Source organism: Acomys minous (genome assembly GCF_964271855.1).
Source record: "Acomys minous genome assembly, chromosome: 15".
Classification (NCBI taxonomy): Eukaryota; Metazoa; Chordata; class Mammalia; order Rodentia; family Muridae; genus Acomys; species Acomys minous.
Genome location: NC_140497.1, coordinates 54,828,209 through 54,840,614, shown reverse-complemented (window position 1 = coordinate 54,840,614; position 12,406 = coordinate 54,828,209).

Below are 12,406 nucleotides of genomic sequence, written 5' to 3'. Positions count from 1 at the left end.
CAACAACAACAACAACAACAACACACGCACACACACGTTAAGGGGATCAAAAACTATACAGTTTAATATAGGCCCACTTTTTAAGTTTTCCCAATACTATAAAATAGAAGCCAAATATGCTGTTCCATGGATGAGCTCTGCCACCGCGTCTCACGGTCTCGTCTTGCACTGCAATCCTTAAACAGTGCATCATCCTCATGCGTTGCTGACTCCAAAGCATGCAGGGAACCTTGAAACTTGGCAAAAGCGAAACACCACTGAACAACTTTGGAAATGGCAGAAGATACTCCAGGGCACACATCTAGAATGTGGCCAGCCTCCAAGAGAAGTATATAGGAAGCTCTAATTTTAAACCGTGACAATGGAGTAGAAGACATGAAAAGAGAAGTGCAGAAATACTTACTACTCTATCTAGAATGTGCTAGTTTCAAGCATAGATGTCATCTGATAAGACTCCACCCAGACCTGTAATGCTACCTGTAACTTCCAGAGAACTTCAAGGTTTTATGAGGCTGACAAAGGGGCATCTGACACTTATAATGCATTTTCAAAATTATCTCTCAGGGTAACCAACCACAAAAAGGACACAGAAGGGGTGTGTGTGTGTGTGTGTATGTGTGTGTGTGTGTGTGTGTGTGTGTGTGTGTGTGTGTGTGTGTGTGTTTGCTGTTACATGTGGACCTGGTTTATACTGGCTTCTACTGTCACTTTGGATAACCAGTAAGATACAGATTTCCAGGAAGAACTAACACGGAATTCAGCCTGGTAGAAAGAGTAGACAGACTGGCTTTTCTCCAGGGGACAAGTGCTGAGCAGGTGGGTGTGGAGGCCACACTCTGTCATGATTGGTCGTGCTGGCCTTGGTCAGGTGCCCCAGTTCTCCCTACAGATGCTCACATGAGCTCTAGGTCAGGCTCCTGTGTGCTTTCGTCAAGTCTGATGCCCTATCTTGCACAAGGTTATTCGGCCATGCGTAGCTTAAGGCTTGGCTTTTTTCTAAAATTGACTTTTCCTTCGTACCAGACTAACAAGGTGTTAAGTTAAAAGAAGCTGAGCATATTTAAATGTAAACAAAATAGTACACATAGGGCAGGGAACGTTGGCATCTGCTATAGTTAAAAGTGATGTAAGTTAAAAAAAAAAACCAACTATGCATAGCTAACAAAACACTGAAGCCCTAGATGTCAGGAATCACTGTGTCCGTCCATCTGACTGTCTGTCTGTCTGTCTGTCGTGGTTTTGATTGACTGCTTGCTATTTGCACATCAGGTCGTTTTCATCCTCTCATGCATTTAATGATTTTAGATGTAGCAGAGCTGAGTGATATTCCCACACTACAGACAGGAGAAAATGAAACTCCCCAAAGAGTAAACAACAATACCCTGAAATCACAGAGAGCACCTCCTTTATCTTGGTGGCCCCAGGAGAGACAAGTAATCCATTTGCTGTGCTAAGTTTTAATATTTTAATTGCAAACCAGAAGGAGAAACAGACTGTTTTGTACATGCAGAATTTAGCTCAGATTCTATTCTGTATTTTCCTTGCTAAAACTGAAATATGATGGAATTAAAAAAAAAAAAAAGGCTGAAAGAGCACCCGTGCTAGGAAGAAAGCCAGAAACTTCACTGACTATAAGAACAATGTGGCTAACAAAAAAAAAAAGTGTAAATCTGCAAAATCATAAGCGTAAAAATAGTTTAGTGCTGGAGAAATGAGTTAGTGATCAAGAGCACTGCTTGCTCTTCTGGAAGACCTAGGCCTGATTTCCAGAACCCACGCAGTGGCCCACAACCATCTGAAACTGGAATTCCAGGGCATCTGATGTCCTCCTCTGGCCCCATGGGAACCGTGAATGTGGTGCACTTACATACATGCATGCAAAGCATTCATACACATTAAAAAAAAGTTTTAGAGCAGATGCTGTGGCACACCACGCCTGTAATCCCAGCACTCGGGAGGCAGAGGCAGGCAGATCGCTGTAAGTTTGAGGCCAGCCTGGTTTACAAAGCTGCACAGAGAAACCCTGTCTCAAAAAAAAATTTTTTTAAGTCCATTTTAAATAAATCTAAATAAGATAGGAAAAACCCCAAATGATGTCTAAAATTGTCATAAGGGTTTGTCTGCCATAATCTACTCATATCCCATGATTAGATTGCAGATAGCGGGGATTTGGGGTTCTAACTGATCTGAGCATCAATGGGGATCCATGTAGTGGTGAGGAAGAGACAAAGTAGTGAGTGGCAATGGAGCTCTTTTCTGGGCAGCCAATAGGTAGAGGTTTTGGCTCACAGACCTCATCGTAACTGTTCGCTTCTCAGTGCTACATTGAAGAATCCCTAATAATGTAACTCAGACAGAAGACAGTTTCTCCAGCAAAGCTGAGTGTTGTGACAGAAAAATGTCAAAGTACAAATAGCGAGTGTATTTAGCCAGTTTCTGACAAGCCTAGCCCCACCACCACAGCTGTGTTTGCTTGGGCCCCGCTGGGTGAGGTGGAGTGTGAGATTGCTTCAGATTGTGAAGTTATGGTGTAAAATGATCTGGCCACATCTTACGGATTTTGTTTTTCTTGTTTTGCACATAGTCATACAATCTCCGCTTCCTAGAACAATAAACAGCCAACCATAATAACAGACATATAGGCATAAACACACTCACATGTAACGAAGGATGTCAGTACCCAGTTTTGTCTGAATAAAGTTAAGAGGAATAAAAGTCAAGTTTTAAAAAGACAACCAACCTCTCCACAAGGCCATTGTAAGGCAATGGTACTGTTAACCAAGGCTGTGTGATAGGGAAAGGAACAGAACACCCCAGAGAGCGCATGCCTCATGCCGCCTTTCCTAGGAGACAGCTCATAAGAACTGAAAAGGATGTCCCACCAGGGACACTGTTTCTAGGCTGGCTGTGTTCCTTTATAAGCAGTTTCCTTCCCTTTTCTAAAAACAAACAAAAAAAACAGAAATAAAAGTGTATAAGTCTATATGGGAGGCCTAGTTAATAGCGTTAAGTTATTACACGAAATCACAGATGCTCTGTTAGAGATATCAGACCCCACCACAAAACCCAAGCTTGGCCTCCCACAACGAAGGAGGTGTTTGTGGCGCCCCCTGCTGACTTCATGGTTACACTACCACATTCAAAATCAGGCTTGCTTTACTTGTTTATTCTAGATTTTTAATTTAGCACACCAATTAACGGATTTCACTATACAGCTTTAATGCAGATGTGCCATTAAAATTCGCTCTCGTTTTTCTCCATCCCCACGGCCCTCTGCCATCTTCCCCACCCTCTCGCCTCTGATTGGTCTCTTCTCCCCTCAAACGACATCCACTTCAACTTTTATGTCTCATAAATTCCATCACCCTCTCTTTCTCCTTCCCCTCTTCCTTAAAGTCCCTTCTTCCGCTCTCCTGATGCCCTGTCTAGGTTAATGATACACTCACACACTCACACATGCAGGCATACATGCATATTTAAAGCTGTCTTTCTGAGTCTGGCTTGTTATGTTTAACACAGTTGATGCCCACTTCTGTCCATTTTCCTACAGATGCCATGATCTCATTGTTTAGCTATGGCTGAGATTCTTTTGTGTGTGTGTGTGTGTGTGTGTGTGTGTGTGTGTGTGTGTGTGTGTGTGTGATTTACTTGAAAGTTTTACAGAAAATAAAGCAAGACACAAGATGTAGAGTAGCTACTAAAGACTCATTAAGAACAGAGGATGTCATTGCCACGGCTCAGAGTGTAAAACCTTGTACACGTGAAGGGCAAGGGGGACACATTTAAATGGCAACCTTATTTTTTATTTATTTTTTGTTTGTTTGTTTTAAAGGTTTTGCCCTTTGATTGAAAGTCCAACCCTATCATACCACAAATGCAACTGCTTGAAGTGACTTACGCCTTTCACATCACTGCTCTAGTTAAAGAGGCAGTAGTCACCCCCAGTACTTTAAAAGGAAATCATGCCAGAGTTTAGTTCTAGGGCCTGTAACGGGCATCGCCCAGTGTCCCCTCATCGCTCTCTAACAGTGAGGACGTGGGACTCGGCTTTGTGATCCGCCCCGTCCTACTCTGTGATGCGCAGGACCGTCAGTGCACCTGTGGGGTGTGCCTCCTTCAGTGTGAGTCCCAGCTATCCAGAAGCAGGAACTCTCAAACTTTCAGATGGGAGATATCTTATCAAAGTTGGGCATCTTGAAGACCTGGCAGTGCTTTAGAATTCCTATAATAGGGCTGGGAGATGGCTTAGTGGGTAAGGTGCTGCTTGCTCTGCAGGCCTAGGGGCTGAGGTCAGATCTCCAGCAGCCACGTAAAAAGCCAGGTGAGGGGTGCACGCTGGTAACTCCAGTACTGCAGAGCATGGCAAGAGACCAGGAGGACCTGGGAGCTCGCTGGCCAGCCCTTCTAGAGGAAATTGAATTCCAGATTTGATGGAAGACACTGTCTCAAAAAATAATAAGGTGGAGAGCAAGAAAGGAAGATGAATCTTTCGTGTGCTTTTGCTCCACAGGCATGGGCAAGGGCACTTGCACACACACACACACACACACACACACACACACACACACACACACACGCATACACGCACACATACATGCATGCACACACATGCACACATACACACGTGCACATGCACACACACGCACACACTTGCACAGACCTTAATTTGTATATAATATTTAGTGTTAAATGAAAGTAATAAAATGAAATGTATAATAATCCAGTGTTTGGTTTGACAGAACTCATTTCTCTCAACATCTTTAACTCCTTACACGGCACTGGTGATGTTTTCTATGGCATAGGCAGAATCCCGTGTTCTTACTAGAGGAGTGAAGAATGAAATGTGCACATTGTTGGGGGTTTGAAAGCACAATGGGAACGGTAAGTAGATCTTTACTAAAACACTAGTGTAAGGTAGCCAAGCCCACAGAGCATTTGTGATGGGTGATTTGCATAGACACACCAGAAAAGCTGGATGAAATCGAAGCATGGATAACTCGGACATCGTCATGACCATCACCATGGGTAACCGAAGCATACTTCCTGTTAGCTGTTACATCATCTGCACATATCCAATGACAGAGGGAATCCTTTACAGCTATGCATTTGGAGAAAGACTGTTAGGAACCATGCAATAATAAATATAATTGAGCGGAAGGCCGTGTTTCAAAATTAGTCTTCTTTGATCATCACGGCATTATGCATTCTGCTAATAATGTTCACCATTAAGAGGCTATTAATGGTGGTGCAGTACTCTCTTGTGTATTTTCAGCAAACCTTAAACTCGCCAATTATATACCCAGAGTGAAAAAATGGATAAATCAGCAGCCACGTGAAGGAAGGGTACCTTCTGTGTCCCAGGATCTGTTAACTAGTTCCAAACACATAACTATTCAGATACTGCTGTAAAAGCACCCTCCTGTGTCCAGTGGCAGGCTGTGAACATGAGGGTGCTCTGTAGGTCTTCTCTCAAAGCCTCAGGACCTTCCGCATGCTCCAGTGTGTTCATGTCAGCTTGCCATGCTGGTCACCATGGTCACAGTCCATCACAGTCCACAGCTCCTGGACTCCACGTGTTGGAATAACCCTGCTGTTTGAGGCTGCAGTCCTCCTGGTCCAGATAACCACTCTGAGCTTGGTGTTAGGTGCAGGACTCCCTCTGCCCAGCAGGGCCTCCTACTCCATCTGGCCCCCAACTACACTTGCTATATGGCCCTGACACAGCTCCCTGCTAGCTCTCCCCTGCCTGCACCTATAGTATAATTAGGCACTGTGTTCCGGTTCATATGATAGGAGCGTGCTGCCAAATGCAAATCAAGCATCCTTAAGGTGCCTGCTTCCAACCAATTATGAATGCCTATCTGTGAATTCCCCACCCACTCCTCAAGGGCTATATAGCCTTTGTTCTCCCTAGTTAAAGTTGAATTAATTCCTGAAGTGGTTCCTGGAGTGTTGGATCTCCATCCTTCCAGGCCCTGTGTCTCATCTTCTGCTCCTCCTGCCTTGATGGGCTGGTGTCACTGAGTAAAGTGTGACCAGAGACCAACTCGTTTGGTTTAAAACTATTCTAATCTCTGTTCCCTTTCTTCTTTCCTCTAATTTATTGTTTTTTGTTTTGTTTTGTTTTGTTTTTTTTGCAGACAGGGTTTCTCTGTGTAGCCTTGGCTGTCCTGGACTCACTTTGCAGACCAGGCTGGCCTCGAACTCACAGCGATCCACCTGCCTCTGCTTCCCGAGTCCTGGGATTAAAGGCGTGCGCCTATTGGAGCTGTGGATATAGTTCAGTTGGTAGAGTGCTTATCCAGCAAGTAGGCAAGCCTGGCTTTCATCCCCGCCACCACAGAGACTGAGTATGGTGACCATACCTGTAACTCCAGCACTCAGGAGGCAAAGGCAGCATCACGAGTTCAAGGTCATTCTCAGCTACGTAGTGGGTTCGAAATCAGCCTAGGCTGCATAACAATTTCTCTCAACTAAAGAAAAAGTATTTTTTAAAAAAATTTAAAACCAGAATTTCCAAGCAATATGAAAAGCATGCAGGACCAAATGAAAGTCTTTCTTTGACCTGAGACTTCTAGTCTTCCCGTTGGTTTCCTTCCACAGAGGCCACGCAGATACAGGCATAAATGTGTATGTGAATGTGCGAGCTCATAAGCACCTGCGTCACATACATAAATTACTCTCCACAGTAAAGTCAGCACACCATAAGCCTTGCAACTTTTCTTACTTAATAATATATCTTAGAGAGACCCGCACTGTACAAGCTCCCCATTTTCTCTCTTTTTTTTCATCCTCACAAGGATGCCTGGCATGACTGTACCATCATTTATTTAACCAGACACATATTAATAGTGCTTCGGGTCTTTGGGTAATTTAAGCCTCGCCAGAAGGAACAGAGAGAGATTCTCTTAAATTATTGAACGAAAATATGAATATTTATCATTTGGTAAGTAAAGCCACGAGACCACACAAATTTACATTCCCACCTGCAGTGCAGGACATTTCAAGCGCTGTTGTCTTAGCCATTACTGTGTGCCACTGAAGTATTTAATGCTCTCTAATATAGCAAGTGAAAAACGCTCTCTTGATTTTATATGACACTGATAATAGCAAACCAACCCTTGTGCAGCAGTTACTGTGTGCCAGGCATGTCCGAGAACAGTGTGCTTAGGGAATAATTGATGACCCCCCCCAACAGATTTACATGCTAAGATTGTTTATTTATTCAACTCGGCTGTTTAAAGCATATAGTTATGTGTCTATGGAAATGGCCCAGTGGATAAAGTGCTTGCCCTGCAGGTGTGACGATCAGACCTTGGATCTCCAGAAAACACAAACCTTCGGGTGGGCATGATAGATGCCCCGTAATTCCAGGGCAGGGAGGTGGAGACTGAGGTTCCTTGGAGCAAGTTGACTAACTAGGTTACCCCGTATCTGTGAATGCTGACTTCAGCTAAGAGGTCAGGTGTAGACTGACCAAAGAGGATTCTCAGCCTCCATATTGGGCCTCCATAAGCATGCACCTACAGGGCGCCCCCACACGCGGGAACATGTACACCCACACACAGGCTCCTTTCTCACACACACATGAGAGCAGGTGTTAAACTATATTATTGTGGAGATGAGTGTGGTGAGACACGCATGTAATTCCAACTCCTCAGGGTTTCCAGATCAGTCTGGGAAAATTAGCAAGACCCTGTTTCAAAATATGTAATAAAAATAAGCTGATTATTAAATGGCTTTTAGTATATTCACAGAGACATGTGTGCTGGCTAGTTTTTTTATTATTTATTTTATGTATAGGAATGCTTTATCTGGCTGCTGGGAGTTGAACTCAGGACCTCTGGAAGAGCAGCCAGTGCTCTTAACCACTAAGCCACCTCTCCAGCCCACGCTGGCTAGTTGTACGTCAACGCGACATGAGTTTGAATCAGTGGAGAAGAGGGAGCCTCGATTGAGAAAATACCTCATAAGATTGGGCTATAAGCAGGACTGTCAGGCATTTTCTTAATTAGTGACCAATTGGGGGGAGGGCCCAGGCAATTGTCGGTAGTGCCATTCCGGGGCTGGTTGTCCTGGGTTCTATAAGAAAGCATGTTGAGCAAGCCATGGGAAGCAAGCCAGTGAGCATCACTGCCCCAACTTCAGAATCCACTCTTTCCTCCAGGCTCCTGCCAGGCTTGAATCCCTGTCCTGATTTCCCTTGGTGATGCACAGTGATGTGGAAGTGTAAGCCGAGTAAACCCTTTCCTCCCCAGCTTCCTTTTGGTCATGGTGTTTCATCACAGCAGTAGTGTCTCTAAGACAACGTACAACTGTCCTCAGCCATAGAATGAGTAATTTAGTCATCCCAGAGGGAAGTCCGTACCCAATAGCTGTTAGCCACCTGCTACTCCTCCACCCAGAAGTCTCAGCCAACTCTGCCCATAGATTTGCCTGTGTTACACGTCTCTTAGACATGGGATTGTATGCATGGGGGTTTTGTAACTGACTTCTTTTACTTAGTCAAATATTTCTAAGGTTCACCTACACTGAAATGTACACTAGCTGGGTGTGGTGGCGCAACGCCTTTAATCCCAGCACTCAGGAGACAGAGGCAGGTGGGTCACCGTGAGTTCAAGGCCAGCCTGGTCTACAAAGGAAGTCTAGGACAACCAGGACAACCAAGGCTACACAGAGAAACCCTGTCTCTAAAAACCAAAAAAAAAAAAAAAAAAAAAAAAAAAAGGGAAACATACATGATCTATTCCTATAATACCTCATTATTGTAAAAAAAAAATGCTACATTTTATTGACTCACTTAATATTTAAGGGACAACTGGGTTGTTTGGGCTGTCTATGTAATGCTGCTTCTCATGTTCAGTGTGAGGATGCAGCTCACTGGTCTGTATAGCAGGGAGGAGTCACTAGACCATAGATTAAGTAAACTTAAGTATGTGAAGACTGATAAGTCTTTCCCCCATGAAACCATGGAATTTATTAAAGTTCCTTCTGAGAGTATGTTATCAACTCTCAGTCATATTGTAAGATGCATTATACTATATTGCAATTATGATTATATACATATACTTATATTTAATGCTTATGTATAAGTATACATAATCCTTATACACACAAGCATTTATGTGTAATATATATATAATTTATACTTATTATATTACACATTTATACTTATTATATTACATATTGTAACCATTTCATGTCTGCCTACTTCATAACATTGAGGTCTCCCAAAGCAGAGACTCATCCAATGTCCATGTGTTTATCACCATAAGGAAGAAACTGGGGAGAAGGGGCCTGACTTCTTTCACTTAGAAAATGATTGAAGTTCGAGGCCAGCCTGGTCTACAAAGTGAGTCCAGGACAGCCAAGGCTACACAGAGAAACCCTGTCTCGAAAAACCAAAATAAAAATAAAAATAAAAATGACTGAATAAAATGAAGCATTTAAGAGGTGAAAACCGGAATATGCTACAAGGTAATTAATTCATCTTTAAAATAATTTTAAGTTGGAGTTTCATTGGCAAGATGGTTAAAATAAAAAGCCAGAATTAAAAAAAAAAAAAGAAAAGAAAACGCATTGCGTTTTAAAAGACGTGTAGGTATGATGAAAATGGCACCGTGGATCTACTCATTAGCAAACGCCCATGTAAACAGGCAGAACCAGAAAGGGACTCCATCTGGTCCACGTGTCAGCAGCATAGGTCTGTGTGTGATTAGATAGCAGTACTGTCTAACATCTAAAAAGTTTGTATTGGCATATATTAACTATACATACAATAGGTTTTATTATGACGTTTTCATACTTGTATATACAACGTCTGATGTACTTCCACAGACAGCATGCACCTCTCTTTGAAGTGGAGTTTTAGTATACATTACTAATAATTATCCTTAAGTGTTTAATAAATTTTTGTCATCCTTGGTAAAGCCAAGGCGTCATTTTATCAAAAAATTATCTTTACAGTCTACAAGACCAGATCCTCAAACTGCCCGCTCTCATGTTGAAATAGTTTAATAATAATGCACAGCATTGCCCATGATCAGGCTCAGCAGCTACGATGGTATCGCTTCATTCTCAGAGCTGAAATTTGCCTGCCGTCAATTCTCAGCCACTCAGGCACGTGAGCACACAGGTGGCTCTTCGGAATCCTTCCTGAAGGCCCTGCTATCTGCTTCGTCGTGTCTAGCACCACATTTCTCTTCATAACACTGAGATAGGACTGACCCATGTCCAGACTTCCATGCGGCCATCCCAAGCCGCCCACACACTCTCCCCTAGACCTCTCCGTTGGACCATGTCATGCTACAGAAATTCAAGCCAGTTGACTTATTACTCAATTCCAATGTAAGAGGGGCGGAAGTTGCCAGGACCTTCAGCCCACATGATTAAGGCTTTTCTCTAGAGGCCTTGAACCTAGTGTGTTGGCTTTACTGGCCAGGAAAAAAAATAGGCAGCGTGAGCTCAGTTCTGCTGAAATGAGGGAGCCTTTTCCACTTCAGACTTGGGTTCCAGAAGCTTCTCTGAAGAAAAAAATCCAAAGGCAAAGGTAGCTGGTTAGAACTTCATGGAGAATTCTGAGACCAGGAGGCAAGGTCTAAAATGAATGGAGACCATGGAAGTTGGAGTTTTGGGCCCTGGCTCCGTGGGTCACGTTGACATGAGTAGCTGCAGATGTTCTAGAATAGACCGTCCTCTCAGCCCTCTATGCCTTTACATGCAATGTCCTGGATCTGGCTGATACTGGCTAGTGAAAGTTGGCTGTTTACTTCACGGTCATTTTGCAAGCCAGGTTAACGGTATTAGCAGCCACCGAGGGAGTATTTACACCACGCAAATCAACAAACATTGCAAATAAAGGGCTTTTGGCCCTTGCAGGGAGCTGGCTAGTTAGATATTTGCTATTAAAACCACTTACTGCCAGAAGTGGTGGTGGCACACGCCTTTAAGCCCAGCACTTGGGAGAAAGAGGCAGGTGGATTACTGTGAGTTAGAGGCTGGCCTGGTCTACAAATCGAGTTTAGGGCAGCCAAGATGACACAGAGAAAACCTGTCTCAAAAAACAACAAACAAACAAACAAAAAAGCCACTTACTGCCACATATTAAAACATACATATATGGGCTGGAAAGATGGCTCAGAGGTTAAGGGCACTGACTGCTCCTCCAAAGGTCCTGAGTTCAATTCCCAGCAACCACATGGTGGTTCACAGCCATCTATAATGTGATCTGATGTCCTCTTCTGGCCTGCAGGTGCACCTGCAGGCAGAACACTGTATACATAATAAAATAAATAAATAAATAAATAATTTTTTAAAACATACATATCATCTTCTAGTTTCTACCCAGAAAGAGTTGGGTACTCAAGTGATATTTAGGTCAGGGTATAATTGGTTGTCAAAACTGATGGAAGAGGTAAATTGTGATCTGAATGCGAAATGTAACTATAAGGGCAGGTGTTTGAACATTTGGCCCCCAGATAGTAGTGCTGTTTGTGAAAGATTGTAGAATGTTTAGGAAGGGGAATCTCACTGGAGGAAGTGGGCCGCTGTCTTAGTTAGGGTTTCTACTGCTGTGAAGAGACCCCATGAGCATGCCAACTCTCGTAAGGGGGAAACATGTAATTGGGGGATGACTTACAGTCCAGAGGTTTTGTCCTGTTGTCATCATGGTGGGAAGTACGGTGTCGTGGAGGAAGACATGGTGCTGGGAAAGTAGCTGAGAGTTCTCTATCTAGATCTGAAGGCTTTAGGATAACAGAGTGACACTGGGCATGGCTTGGATTACCTGAAATCCAAAGCATGCCCCCAAGTGACACACTTCCTTCAATAAGACCACACCTATTCCAACAAGGCCAGGCCTCCTAGTAGTGCCACCCCCTGTGAGCCTACTGGAGGCATTTTTATTCAAACCACCATAGCAGTTGTACTTGGAACACTGGAGATTGAGAACCTTGATGCGGACATGGACATTTGCTGCAGACAGACGATCAGGACTGCAGTTTTGAAGGATCATCACATCAACAGATCTACATAAGGGCATTCGGGCTGTTAAGCTTATGAGATCGATAATAGTTTCAATTGAGATGGTTATGTACAATTTTTAGCTTAAACAGAAAGGGGGGATATGTAGAAGGATTTTAATCTAGACACATGGCTACTCTGGCTGGGATACAGACATGTGCTCAGTATATACCTTTAATCCCACACAATGACGTTAAAGTTAGTTGGCAAAAGGAAGTTTGAAAGTGATGTCTAATTGAAAGGCAGACAAAAATGATGAATAAAAATAAGATTTTACAGAATAGGATATGCCCAACTCTCACCAGAAGGGACAGGAAAATGAGGACATAGGGAGCAGTGAAGAGCATCTGTTTTCTTCTTCCACTATCTGGCCCTCGGGATTGAC